The 11925-nt window shown below is 34.0% G+C and overlaps 1 pseudogene; it reads right to left on the bottom strand.

Moving 5' to 3' along the window:
• Positions 1–4727: 4727 nt before the first annotated feature.
• LOC149182148 (cyclin-dependent kinase F-1 pseudogene) lies at positions 4728–6589 on the bottom strand (annotated as a pseudogene).
• Between the last annotated feature and the right edge of the window lie 5336 nt (positions 6590–11925).

Genomic DNA, 11925 nt, shown 5'->3' on the forward strand with positions numbered 1-11925 from the left:
ACAAGTTGGCCGAAGAATCATAGTATATTGAATCTTATATTTTACCATCGACTAATCTTCACAACTAATGTGGAATTGTGGAATTGTAGAAACTCTTCCAAGAAACCACAAAATAAGTATCTGTCACACATCGATTAAAAAGGGTACACTGAACAAAAAGACATAATCCAGTTTAGTGCATCCAGTGTCCACATATATAATAGACAAATTTGGTGTATCGAGGTGGTGTATAGTTGGAAAATATAATAATTCAAGTCATTTTGCAACTATCAAGTATCATACAACATCAATATAACAGTAAGGTAAGCTAGTAAATATAACATTAAAATGGGTTGACTGGTATGTTTTAATCAATACCACCATCCATAGTAAGAACCATTTTAATCAAAACCAGGGCTTTTCTATTGGATCAACGCTTTTCTCTCAGCTTTCAATTAGAAATAGATTTCATGTTGAAAATAGATTTTCAAAAAGTGGTTGACCAAATTGCAACTTATCCAAAATCAGTGTTCAGAATAAATTCAATACAAGATGCATGTGTGTCCTCGGAGGGTAGAGATCCTAACAAGGTCTCCCATGAATCTATAAACATGATATTATTTTAGTCTCTGTCATGCATCTCCATGAAAGAAATAAAGAAATTACTAAGCAGAAACAATATAAATAGAATAATAGTGTTGTACTTCAATATGGTCTCAACTGGTAGCTAAATGTAACATAGTTGCACCTCAGCTATTTTTGCACCAAATAACCACATTGAGAGGATGGTGGTTGACTTCCTTAACAGCTCTATTAAGATCTGCAAGCATCTTCCTTTTAATTCCTTGGGTTTTCAGCTCTATAAAGATCTGCTCGCTTTTTCCTCTTGATCCCCTAGATTTCAGGTGAAAACAGAAAAGCTAAGATTAGTGACATGAACATGTCATCAGATTAAATACTTCAGAATGTGAAGAACACACAAGTCAACTGCCATACTTTGTTATTAACAACATAAAAACAACAAACCAACGAGGCTGCAAGTACTTGAAGTTTGATCATAACACTTTCGGATCCTTTGTATTGACATATATTGACTCTCTTTTATTAGGAATTCCTGTGTATTGCCATATATTTATTTTCTCATCTACCAATACACCATCAGATGAGGAATCCCAAGCACAATCAGAGAGAGGGCCTTTCATCTTACAAGGATGCCACAAGATAAGGAATTCCAAGCACAATCGAGGAGAGAGCAAGCAGGCATGAACACCTCATAATACCTCTTGGGATGACAAGTTGGCCGAAGAGTCATAGTATATTGAATCTTATATTTTACCATCAACTAATCTTCACAACTAATGTGGAATTGTGGAATTGTAGAAACTCTTCCAAGAAACCACAAAATAAGTATCTGTCCCACATCAATTAAAAAGGGTACACTGAACAAAAAGACATAATCCAGTTTAGTGCATCCAGTGTCCACATATATAATAGACAAATTTGGTGTATCAAGGTGGTGTATAGTTGGAAAATATAATAATTTAAGTCATTTTGCAACTATCAAGTATCATACAACATCAATATAACATTAAGGTAAGCTAGTAAATATAACATTAAAATGGGTTGACTGGTATGTTTTAATCCATACCACCATCCATAGTAAGAACCATTTTAATCAAAACCAAGGCTTTTCTATTGGATCAACGCTTTTCTCTCAGCTTTCAATTAGAAATAGATTTCATGTTGAAAATAGATTTTCAAAAAGTGGTTGACCAAATTGCAACCTATCCAAAATCAGTGTTCAGAATAAATCCAATATAAGATGCATGTGTGTCCTCAGAGGGTAGAGATCCTAACAAGGTCTCCCACGAATCTATAAACATGATATTATTTTAGTCTCTGTCATGCATCTCCATGAAAGAAATAAAGAAATTACTAAGCAAAAACAATATAAATAGAATAATAGTGTTGTACTTCAATATGGTATCAACTGGTAGCTAAATGTAATGTAGTTGCACCTCGGCTATTTTTGCACCAAATAACCACATTGAGAGGATGGTGGTTGACTGCCTTAACAGTTCTGTTAAGATCTGCGAGCATCTTCCTTTTAATTCCTTGGGTTTTCAGCTCTATAAAGATCTGCTCGCTTTTTCCTCTTGATCCCCTAGATTTCAGATGAAAACAGAAAAGCTAAGATTAGTGACATGAACATGTCATCAGATTAAATACTTCAGAATGTGAAGAACACATAAGTCAACTCCCATACTTTGTTATTAACAACATAAAAACAACAAACCAACGAGGCTGCAAGTACTTGAAGTTTGATCATAACACTTTCGAATCCTTTGTATTGACATATATTGACTCTCTTTTATTAGGAATTCCTGTGTATTGCCATATATTTATTTTCTCATCTACCAATACACCATCAGATGAGGAATCCCAAGCACAATTAGAGAGAGGGCCTTTCATCTACAAGGATGCCACAAGATAAGGAATTCCAAGCACAATCGAGGAGAGGGAAAGCAGGCATGAACACCTCATAATACCTCTTGGGATGACAAGTTGGCCGAAGAATCATAGTATATTGAATCTTATATTTTACCATCGACTAATCTTCACAACTAGTGTGGAATTGTGGAATTGTAGAAACTCTTCCAAGAAACCACAAAATAAGTATCTGCCCCACATCGATTAAAAAGGGTACACTGAACAAAAAGACATAATCCAGTTTAGTGCATCCAGTGTCCACATATATAATAGACAAATTTGGTGTATTGAGGTGGTGTATAGTTGGAAAATATAATAATTCAAGTCATTTTGCAACTATCAAGTATCATACAACATCAATATAACAGTAAGGTAAGCTAGTAAATATAACATTAAAATGGGTTGACTGGTATGTTTTAATCAATACCACCATCCATAGTAAGAACCATTTTAATCAAAACCAGGGCTTTTCTATTGGATCAATGCTTTTCTCGTAGCTTTCAATTAGAAATAGATTTCATGTTGAAAATAGATTTTCAAAAAGTGGTTGACCAAATTGCAACTTATCCAAAATCAGTGTTCAGAATAAATTCAATACAAGATGCATGTGTGTCCTCGGAGGGTAGAGATCCTAATAAGGTCTCCCACGAATCTATAAACATGATATTATTTTAGTCTCTGTCATGCATCTCCATGAAAGAAATAAAGAAATTACTAAGCATAAACAATATAAATAGAATAATAGTGATGTACTTCAATATGGTCTCAACTGGTAGCTAAATGTAACGTAGTTGCACCTCGACTATTTTTGCACCAAATAACCACATTGAGAGGATGGTGGTTGACTTCCTTAACAGCTCTGTTAAGATCTACGAGCATCTTCCTTTTAATTCCTTGGGTTTTCAACTCTATAAATATCTGCTCGCTTTTTCCTCTTGATCCCCTAGATTTCAGGTGAAAACAGAAAACAGAGATCACATTTCCTTCTCAGCACCCCTTCTAAGTGACTCTTCTCTTCTCCCATTCCTCCTCCCTTACAGTGACTATTGAGAAAGTTCCAAGAAAGTTACTATCAGTATTCAAAGGAATAAAAAACTTTACTCTGTTTTTTCTGGGGTTCAAAGAAAACTGAAGAGTTCAGAACCTTCTTTATAGTTTCTCTCACAACAAAGAAATAAGCACCGTACCTACCTAATGTATAAAAGAAGACTGATAAGCTGGACGAGGGGCAGGCAGTCCACTGACAAAGTGCTGGTTGCTGTAATTAGTAGAGGAATTGTAAGAACCAGAACCCATTTAGAACATTAAACATTATATAGTGAAAATGTGCATTAAACTGCAACCCTTGAAAGCACGTTGGCTCCTGAGGAGTAGGGTTACTGACTAATGATTGATCCACATACATGGTGGACCAATTTTTGTTGAAATTTATGATTAAATGGATTGAAATTGTAGAGCCTGATTGGCATTGATGGACTCAGTAACAAATATCTACTTCACCCTGATTATGCACTGTGGGTTTCATATACAATTTCATGGAACACACAAACAATTTGATTAAAACTGTAGATTGTGATGGTATAGCTGGATTCAGCAATAAACATATACTTTTTCAGCATGAAAAAAAAAACTGTATATTTCTATTATTTTCTGATATAGATAATACAAAAAGCGGATAATAATTCCATGAGATGATGCCCCATCTGGAAAGTAGAAAGAAACATTTGTTTAGCAGTCCTATATATACCACACTATGTTTCGAGGAGATTTAGATATTATGTTTGTTTAGCAGTCCTATATATACCACACTATGTTTCGAGGAGATTTAGATATTATGTTCTACCGATATAGGGAAGCAAAAGGATTTATCAGGGCAACAAGGCTGAATATGCATACCTTTTCTTATGAGATAGCCATAGTTATGAGCATGAGTTGGAAAACATACCAGAATTTTCCATAGTTAAAAGATCATATACCCGGAAAACAAAAGTCCTGTATACTGCACCCTGATTTCTGCAAGATCATGAAAATAAACAAATAATTTGGCTGTAATTGTATTTGTAGATTTTGATAGCATAGAAGGATTCAGTAACAAACAACTTACTGCAGCTGAATTCTGCCAATTGTGACATACAATTTTCTCAATCAAAGAAACAAGAATATTTTTAGAAATGAGGGCCAAGGTCGCTATTAAATGCACATTCTACATAACAGATAGGTAGAGCCAATGTCTTTAAATGAGATTTTTTTAGAGTTTATCAAAATTTAATGCAGAAACCATCACTTGAGTGAACAACATTGAACTCATCAATGTTTTCCAAGTCAGAATCTGCTTCCATATCCTTCCATTTCGCCCAATCCTCTGAAAATTTGTTTTCTTCCCTCAGAGGTGAGGGAACTCTCAATTCATGGGTAAGGACAGGATAAGGATCCTCAACAAAATACTTATTCTCAAGTACCTCTTTAGCATTTAGCCTAGCTGCAGGGTCATAGCAAACAAGTCTTTCCAAAATAGAAAACACGTTGTCTGAGCAATTGGGGACATGGTTCTTCAGACCAACGGAGCTTCCATCACCAGGAAAACAAAGTTTCCTATAATCAGGAAGATTGGAGCATCCAGGCCAATTTTCTTCTGTTGGACTCCCAAGAACTTTAACCAGCCTGCTAAGTTGATCAATGTCTGAAGTCCCAGAAAAGAGAGGTTCTAAAATCAAGAGCTCCCCCAGAATGCAACCTAACGACCACAAATCAATTTCTTTTCCATAGATCATTGCTCCGTAGAGCAACTCCGGAGCTCTAAACCATCGAGTTCCAACACCAGATGTGAATCCCTGCATCACCATATCACCTTCATTTTTCCAGCTCAAATCCAAATTTGCAGTTTCTGCCATATCATCAAAATTTGTTTCAACTGCAGTGGATGAATCCTCCTCCCCTTCATTCCGCACTCCCTTAACGCTATCATCTTCCTCCATCAACCTTTCTCCAGGGGCATCAGCAACGATATTCTCTTGAGGAAGCTCATACTCTACTTCATAGATCGCTTCAGGCTCTTCAAGTATCCTTGCATGCAAGTATTGATTTTCGATTTCAGAGATCACAAAGTTATTGAATGTTCAGGCAACCTACTGACGAAGAATCACTAAACCTTAAGCACTATTCAGTTTCAATTTGGGCAACTATTAACCTTGCGCTTCTATGCAACATTTGCTCGAATAGTTATAATAAAAGGCATAATCAATTGATTTATCTAGTTTCCAAAGCGCTTTGAATCAGTCACAATTTTCAAGATTTTAGATTGAACTTTTCACGTGTGAGATTTGTTAACATTTTGAACTACTACGAAGATGCAGTTAATCATAAACAGGCTTTCAGCATATTTTAAAATATTAAAACTTGGAAGCATTTATGTTTTAAGAAGACTCTGGCAATGTCAAATACTCAATTATTAGCATGACAGACTTGCAACAAGATGCATTCTACAATATTCTCTACAGCTAGTTTTTATTTCAGTACATCACATGGAAAAGCAAGGATTTAATCCTTCGTAGCTGAGACAAAGATATACAAGGCCATAACAGAAAAAGGCCTCCTTTGGACTTCTCTTACCTCAGTATAAATAACATACCAAATCCTAAAAGGAAGGAAACACCATTCTATATTAAATGCCTAGAACCCAAAAAACACATAAGAAATAGATTAATGCTTTTACTAAGGCTGAACCGAGTATAAACTAAATCTGTTAACAGGAAAAAGATTATTTAAAAAAAAAACCAGATTGAAAAATTGAAAATTCAAAAATGCCAAAATATAAGCAGGCATTACCCATGCATAGCCACAATTCAAATTTGCAACACAATTATCCAATTTTAATAAAAAATTGTAAACATAGATTGTCCACATTCAAGGAGTAGCAACTCAGATACAGTTTATCATGCTTTGTTCTGAATCCAATGATAAGTCTGTGTTTACAAAACATAATCTACTGCAAGGATGCTAAGCTAGAAATGGCTATCTACCTTTCAACAAGCATTGCTAACCCCTCCTCAAATATTTCTTGGACAATGTCTATATTTTGCTGCTTTTCAACTGACTTAGACGATGAATCAGTGGATTTCATTCTGAAAAAATTCTTAAATTTGCCTTCCTTCTTAACTGGAGCTGGTGGTGCGGATTTCTCAGGTGGGACCAAATCCACTACAATGCATGTAGTGTTGTCCCTAAGTCCTCTTATAATCAAAGAATCCTACAGCTAAATCGGTTAGGCTAGGATAGAAAATAAACTTAAAGATGGTGGCATTGATCGCTTATCCTTGGCAACAGTATTTGTACCTTAACAATTTGTTTTGCAGCAAGTTTTGCTGGCAAGCCTCGACAGCAATTTGCAGCCTTCTAAGAGCTCTATGCATCCCAAACACCATCAGTTGCCTTCCTCAAGCATTCGATAGCTATTGAAACAAAAAATTATGAGTCTCTAAATCAGACACATTGTGACCATGTATTTTTTCCTCCAGTAAATGGATAAAATCGGTACAAATCAAGAGCTTGAAACAATGCATTGGCTAAACAAAGATGGTTTCCACAATCAACCGACCAAAGGAATACAGACACTCGTATAGCACAAAGGGTCATGGTTTGTTCTACATCATGGCAAGAATCTTACTCTTCAAGATTGGCCTCAAGCTTGTGATCAGCAGTTAAAAGAGCAACCAACCCTCTAGGTGATTCAAGCATGGAGTTAAGTTTGATCCCTGAGCTTTGCTACAATCCTCAACTGTAGAAATATTGAAATTTTTAAGAAGACTCTGGCAATGTCAAATACTCAATTATTAGCATGACAGACTTGCAACAAGATGCATTCTACAATATTCTCTACAGCTAGTTTTTATTTCAGTACATCACATGGAAAAGCAAGGATTTAATCTTTCATAACTGAGACAAAGATATACAAGGCCATAACAGAAAAACGCCTCCTTTGGACTTCTCTTACCTCAATGTAAATAATATACCAAATCCTAGAAGGAAGGAAACACCATTCTATATTAAATGCCTAGAACCCAAAAAACACATAAGAAATAGATTAAAGCTTTTACTAAGGCTGAACCGAGTATAAAATAAATCTGTTAACAGGAAAAAGATTATTTAAAAAAAAACCAGATTGAAAATTGAAAATTCAAAAATGCACAATGAACTCGCCCACATCCATATCCCCAATAGACCTAGACAGATAGAGACCTCCCGGCCAGCATCTCAATGGTCCAATCTACAAGTACAAAGAAAATGTTCCAAATTACAGCCGTTGAAAAATTTGTTGATAATTCTGGTAAGAGAACAATTCAGTTTAGAAAATGGCTTTGAAAGCAAGCATGGCCATTAAACATGAGATAGATAAAATATAAGAGCTTTTATGTCAAGCCTAATGGAGGCCTTGTAGATAAAATTTAAGCACAGTAATTTTTAAATTATTAGTACTTTTACGGAAGAAACTGCAAGTGTAAGTCTAGGATAGGCCATTTTGTAGTAGAATGGTACACCATATGTAAATAACTTTGATGCTTATAAACTCATCAAAGCTAAAACGAACACATATGACGCACTTTAGCGAAGATAAAAACATCTGATTGTGACCAGCAATCATAAATTTGCACAAAAGAAGCACGGTCAAGTTTTACGAGCCTTTATTGTAGTATGTAAATTTACTTCTTTATGTCTATATATCCCACAAAAGATTGTGCAGATTCCTACCTCGGCTCCACCAACAGTATTCAATCTACCAATCTCACCACCACTGGCCATTATGCGCTCTCTCCTACAGTATCATATATCAATACAAATCAAGAGCTTGAAACAATAAACTGGCTAAACAAAGACTGGTTTCCACAATCAACTGACCAAAGGAATACAGACACTCATATAGCACAAAGGGTCATGGTTTGTTCTGCATCATGGCAAGAATCTTACTCTTCAAGATTGGCCTCAAGCCTGTGATCAACAGTTAAAAGAGCAACCAACCCCCCAGGCGATTCAAGCATGGAGTTAAGTTTGATCCCTGAGCTTTGCTACAATCCTAAACTGTACAAATATTGAAATTTTTATACTCAATTATTAGCATGACAGACTTGCAACAAGATGCATTCTACAATATTCTCTACAGCTAGTTTTTATTTCAGTACATCACATGGAAAAGCAAGGATTTAATCCTTCGTAGCTGAGACAAAGATATACAAGGCCATAATAGAAAAAGGCCTCCTTTGGACTTCTCTTACCTCAGTATAAATAATATACCAAATCCTAAAAGGAAGGAAACACCATTCTATATTAAATGCCTAGAACCCAAAAAACACATAAGAAATAGATTAATGCTTTTACTAAGGCTAAACCGTGTATAAACTAAATCTGTTAACAGGAAAAAGATTATTTAAAAAAAAACTAGATTGAAAATTGAAAATTCAAAAATGCCAAAATATAAGCAGGCATTACCCATGCATAGCCACAATTCAAATTTGCAACACAATTATCCAATTTTAATAAAAATTTGTAAAGCATGTTGTACAGGCAACAATGTCCAGTAATCTTCTAATGTGTGCAACTGCATGCTCTTCAGTGTAGTCCTCTGCAAAGGAAAAATAAATGAAAATCATATATAGAGTATTATGCAAACTTTGAGTATAAACAATGCATATTCTTCTTTGCATATATATTTGAAGCACGTATGCAAGTAGAAATTCAGTTTAGATCACTTCAAGAAACAAGAGAACAATTTTCTAATATTATGATTTAACATTATTTCTGACCCCTTTTCAAGATAAAAACATTTATATTTTAAAGAAAGGCAAGACAAAATTTCTAGCTATCTCCCCTGACTTGTTCAGATGGGGGAGCAGAGTTATTGGTTACCTTCTACAATAGTAAGGGCACAGGGCTTCAAGGTTGCAACATCTGATGAATCCCTCAACCTGTTGCCACGAACCTGGTATAATTCAAGTTTTTACCAAGTCATGGATACTTCAAGAAAACTAAGATGGCCAATGTTGCCATGGTCACACTTAAGCTTTACAAACTAATAATAGAACCAGTTTCACTGTACATGGCTATTTCTATCTTGACACGAACACCTGTGTTGTTAATGCAAGTAGGGTCATACCACATGATATCTTGAACAGAACCAGTCAATTGCAATCCACCAGCCTGTCAAACAATCCCATTATTCAATGAGCTTCCGAACTATTGATTTTCTTACCTCATGGGATAAAGAATAGTTGGTCAGACTTCTGACTTATTTTAAGTTTGATACATTATAGGTGCTAAATGCTTTTTCTAACCCTAGCGTCGCTTCTGATCCTAAAAGAATTCCACAATGTTCTGATTTTTATTGAGAGCTAGATTGTTATCAACTAACCTTGGTGGCATTTCATATTATAGTGAAATTTCATTTGCTATTATTCCAAATAGCTTATTTAGAAGTATCCCACTGGCTTGGTAATTGCTCAAGTCCCTGAAATTGAAGCCATCACCAGTGACGCTGATTTCTCTATGCCTTTTAGAATGACCGTGTATGAAACTGTAGACCTTGAAAGTCTTTTCTATATTTTCTGAAGGATACAAACACCAGGAATAAGAAAATGAAGGAAAGTGAAAGTTGCAGGTTTTTTTTGGCACAAGCATCATAGATGTGAATGAAGGTTGTTACATCAAAGAACTAAAGAGCGATTATACAAGATCCCCATATCTACATAAGCAAGGAGAGCTAGAATATAGATTTTGGTTCCAACTTCAAGAAATATAACTTTGAAAGTGAAAACGAGAAGTTTAGGAATAGGAATCAACTTTCTGTGAGGTATCAAATTATTTGGGATTCTTTGAGTTTGTCAGCAAATCTAAAATAGAATTAATTTTCACTACCTATTTCTAATATTAGACTCCCTCCGCCCAAGTCGAGGTGTGTCCACAGTCAGTGCAATTGCCTTAAAACCAGCCCTCTCCACTCTTCTAACAAGTTGTGCAACAACATTCCTATTCTTGTAAACCTGCCAGCAATGACATCTAAATTTTAACACCACTCATACATCCACATTTAATAAACCCAACGCAATATAATTGATCTTACCATTGGTTTAGGAGCCTATAATACAATTGGATGGATATGAAATTTATGAGACAGCCCCGTGTGTATTTAATCATATTGATTCAACAAATAAATTAGGCTAATCAAATTCTGTAAATCCTGCAACTTACCATTTATAAAGAATAATAAATTATTGGAAAATTTGGGTTTCTCGAAATTGGAAAATTCTGTTTTCGCAATGAATCCCCCAAGATTAAACCGGATAGATATTTTTGGGCAGATATTTTTGGGCAATAAATTGTTGAGGGGTTTCGCTGAGAAAATAATTAAAAAACGGATGACGATGTGAGTATTTCACTGTCTCTTTCCACACTAATTCTATGTTCTGTTTATATCATACTTTAGGATGTATAATATAAATATGGATAATGCAATTATTATTGTGTTTAAGTTAATTATTGTATTATTGTAGGTATATTGAATGTAATTGTTGTGACGCGAAGTTTTTAGTAATATATTAATTTTAATTTAATTATTAGCTGCATATTGATTGCATTGGGGGCAATACGAAGTTTTTAAGTTTCATATATATATATTTAGAATTTTAAAATAAATGTGATAAGTATAGATTGATGTTAATTTTAAATTTATTAAGTATTATATATCAAATTTTTTAAAATGTAATTTATTTTTTACAATTTAAAATTTAAAAAAATATTTGTATGTTTATGGATTTTTTTTTCACATTTGATAGATATAAAGTTAATATAAATTTATATTTACTTTTTATATACATATATATCATGTATTAACTCTATATTTAACATAAAATAAATTACTCATCTTAACTAACACACTAATTAAATGTTTTAATCATAATTACTAAACTAAAAAAATACAGAAAATTTTTGAATACGGAAGGATTTGCCTCTATTGAATTTGCAGCATAAAGGGTTAATGTAGCAAGTTAATTCTCCCGCATAAGTTAATTAGTAGATATCTAGCATAGGTTAATTAGTAGATCATATTAATAATCTACAGCTCATCTAAAACAATGATTAGTTAGGGATTATACGTTTCCCTCTGAACAGAATTATACAAAGAATGAGTAGATCATATTGATAATCTATAGTTTTAAAAAAAAAAAAATTATTAGTTATTACTTTGCACCTTGCACCATGAATAAAAATAGATAGAAGATGGCATATACAAAGGAAGAATTAAAATGAGAGTTAAAAAATAGAAAGTACAAGTGCAATTAGAAAGAAATAAAAAATGTTATTTTTAATTTAGAAACCTAGAAACTAGGAAAAGAAAAAATATGTGAAAGTGGTTTAATTTTATGAGTAATTGTTTTTTATTTTTTGGAAATTAGGAAAAGAAAAAAATGT

This window comes from Pinus tabuliformis, chromosome 3_2 (genome assembly GCF_031772625.1).
Source record: "Pinus tabuliformis cultivar Carrire ecotype Pingquan chromosome 3_2, CPIR1, whole genome shotgun sequence".
Classification (NCBI taxonomy): Eukaryota; Viridiplantae; Streptophyta; class Pinopsida; order Pinales; family Pinaceae; genus Pinus; species Pinus tabuliformis.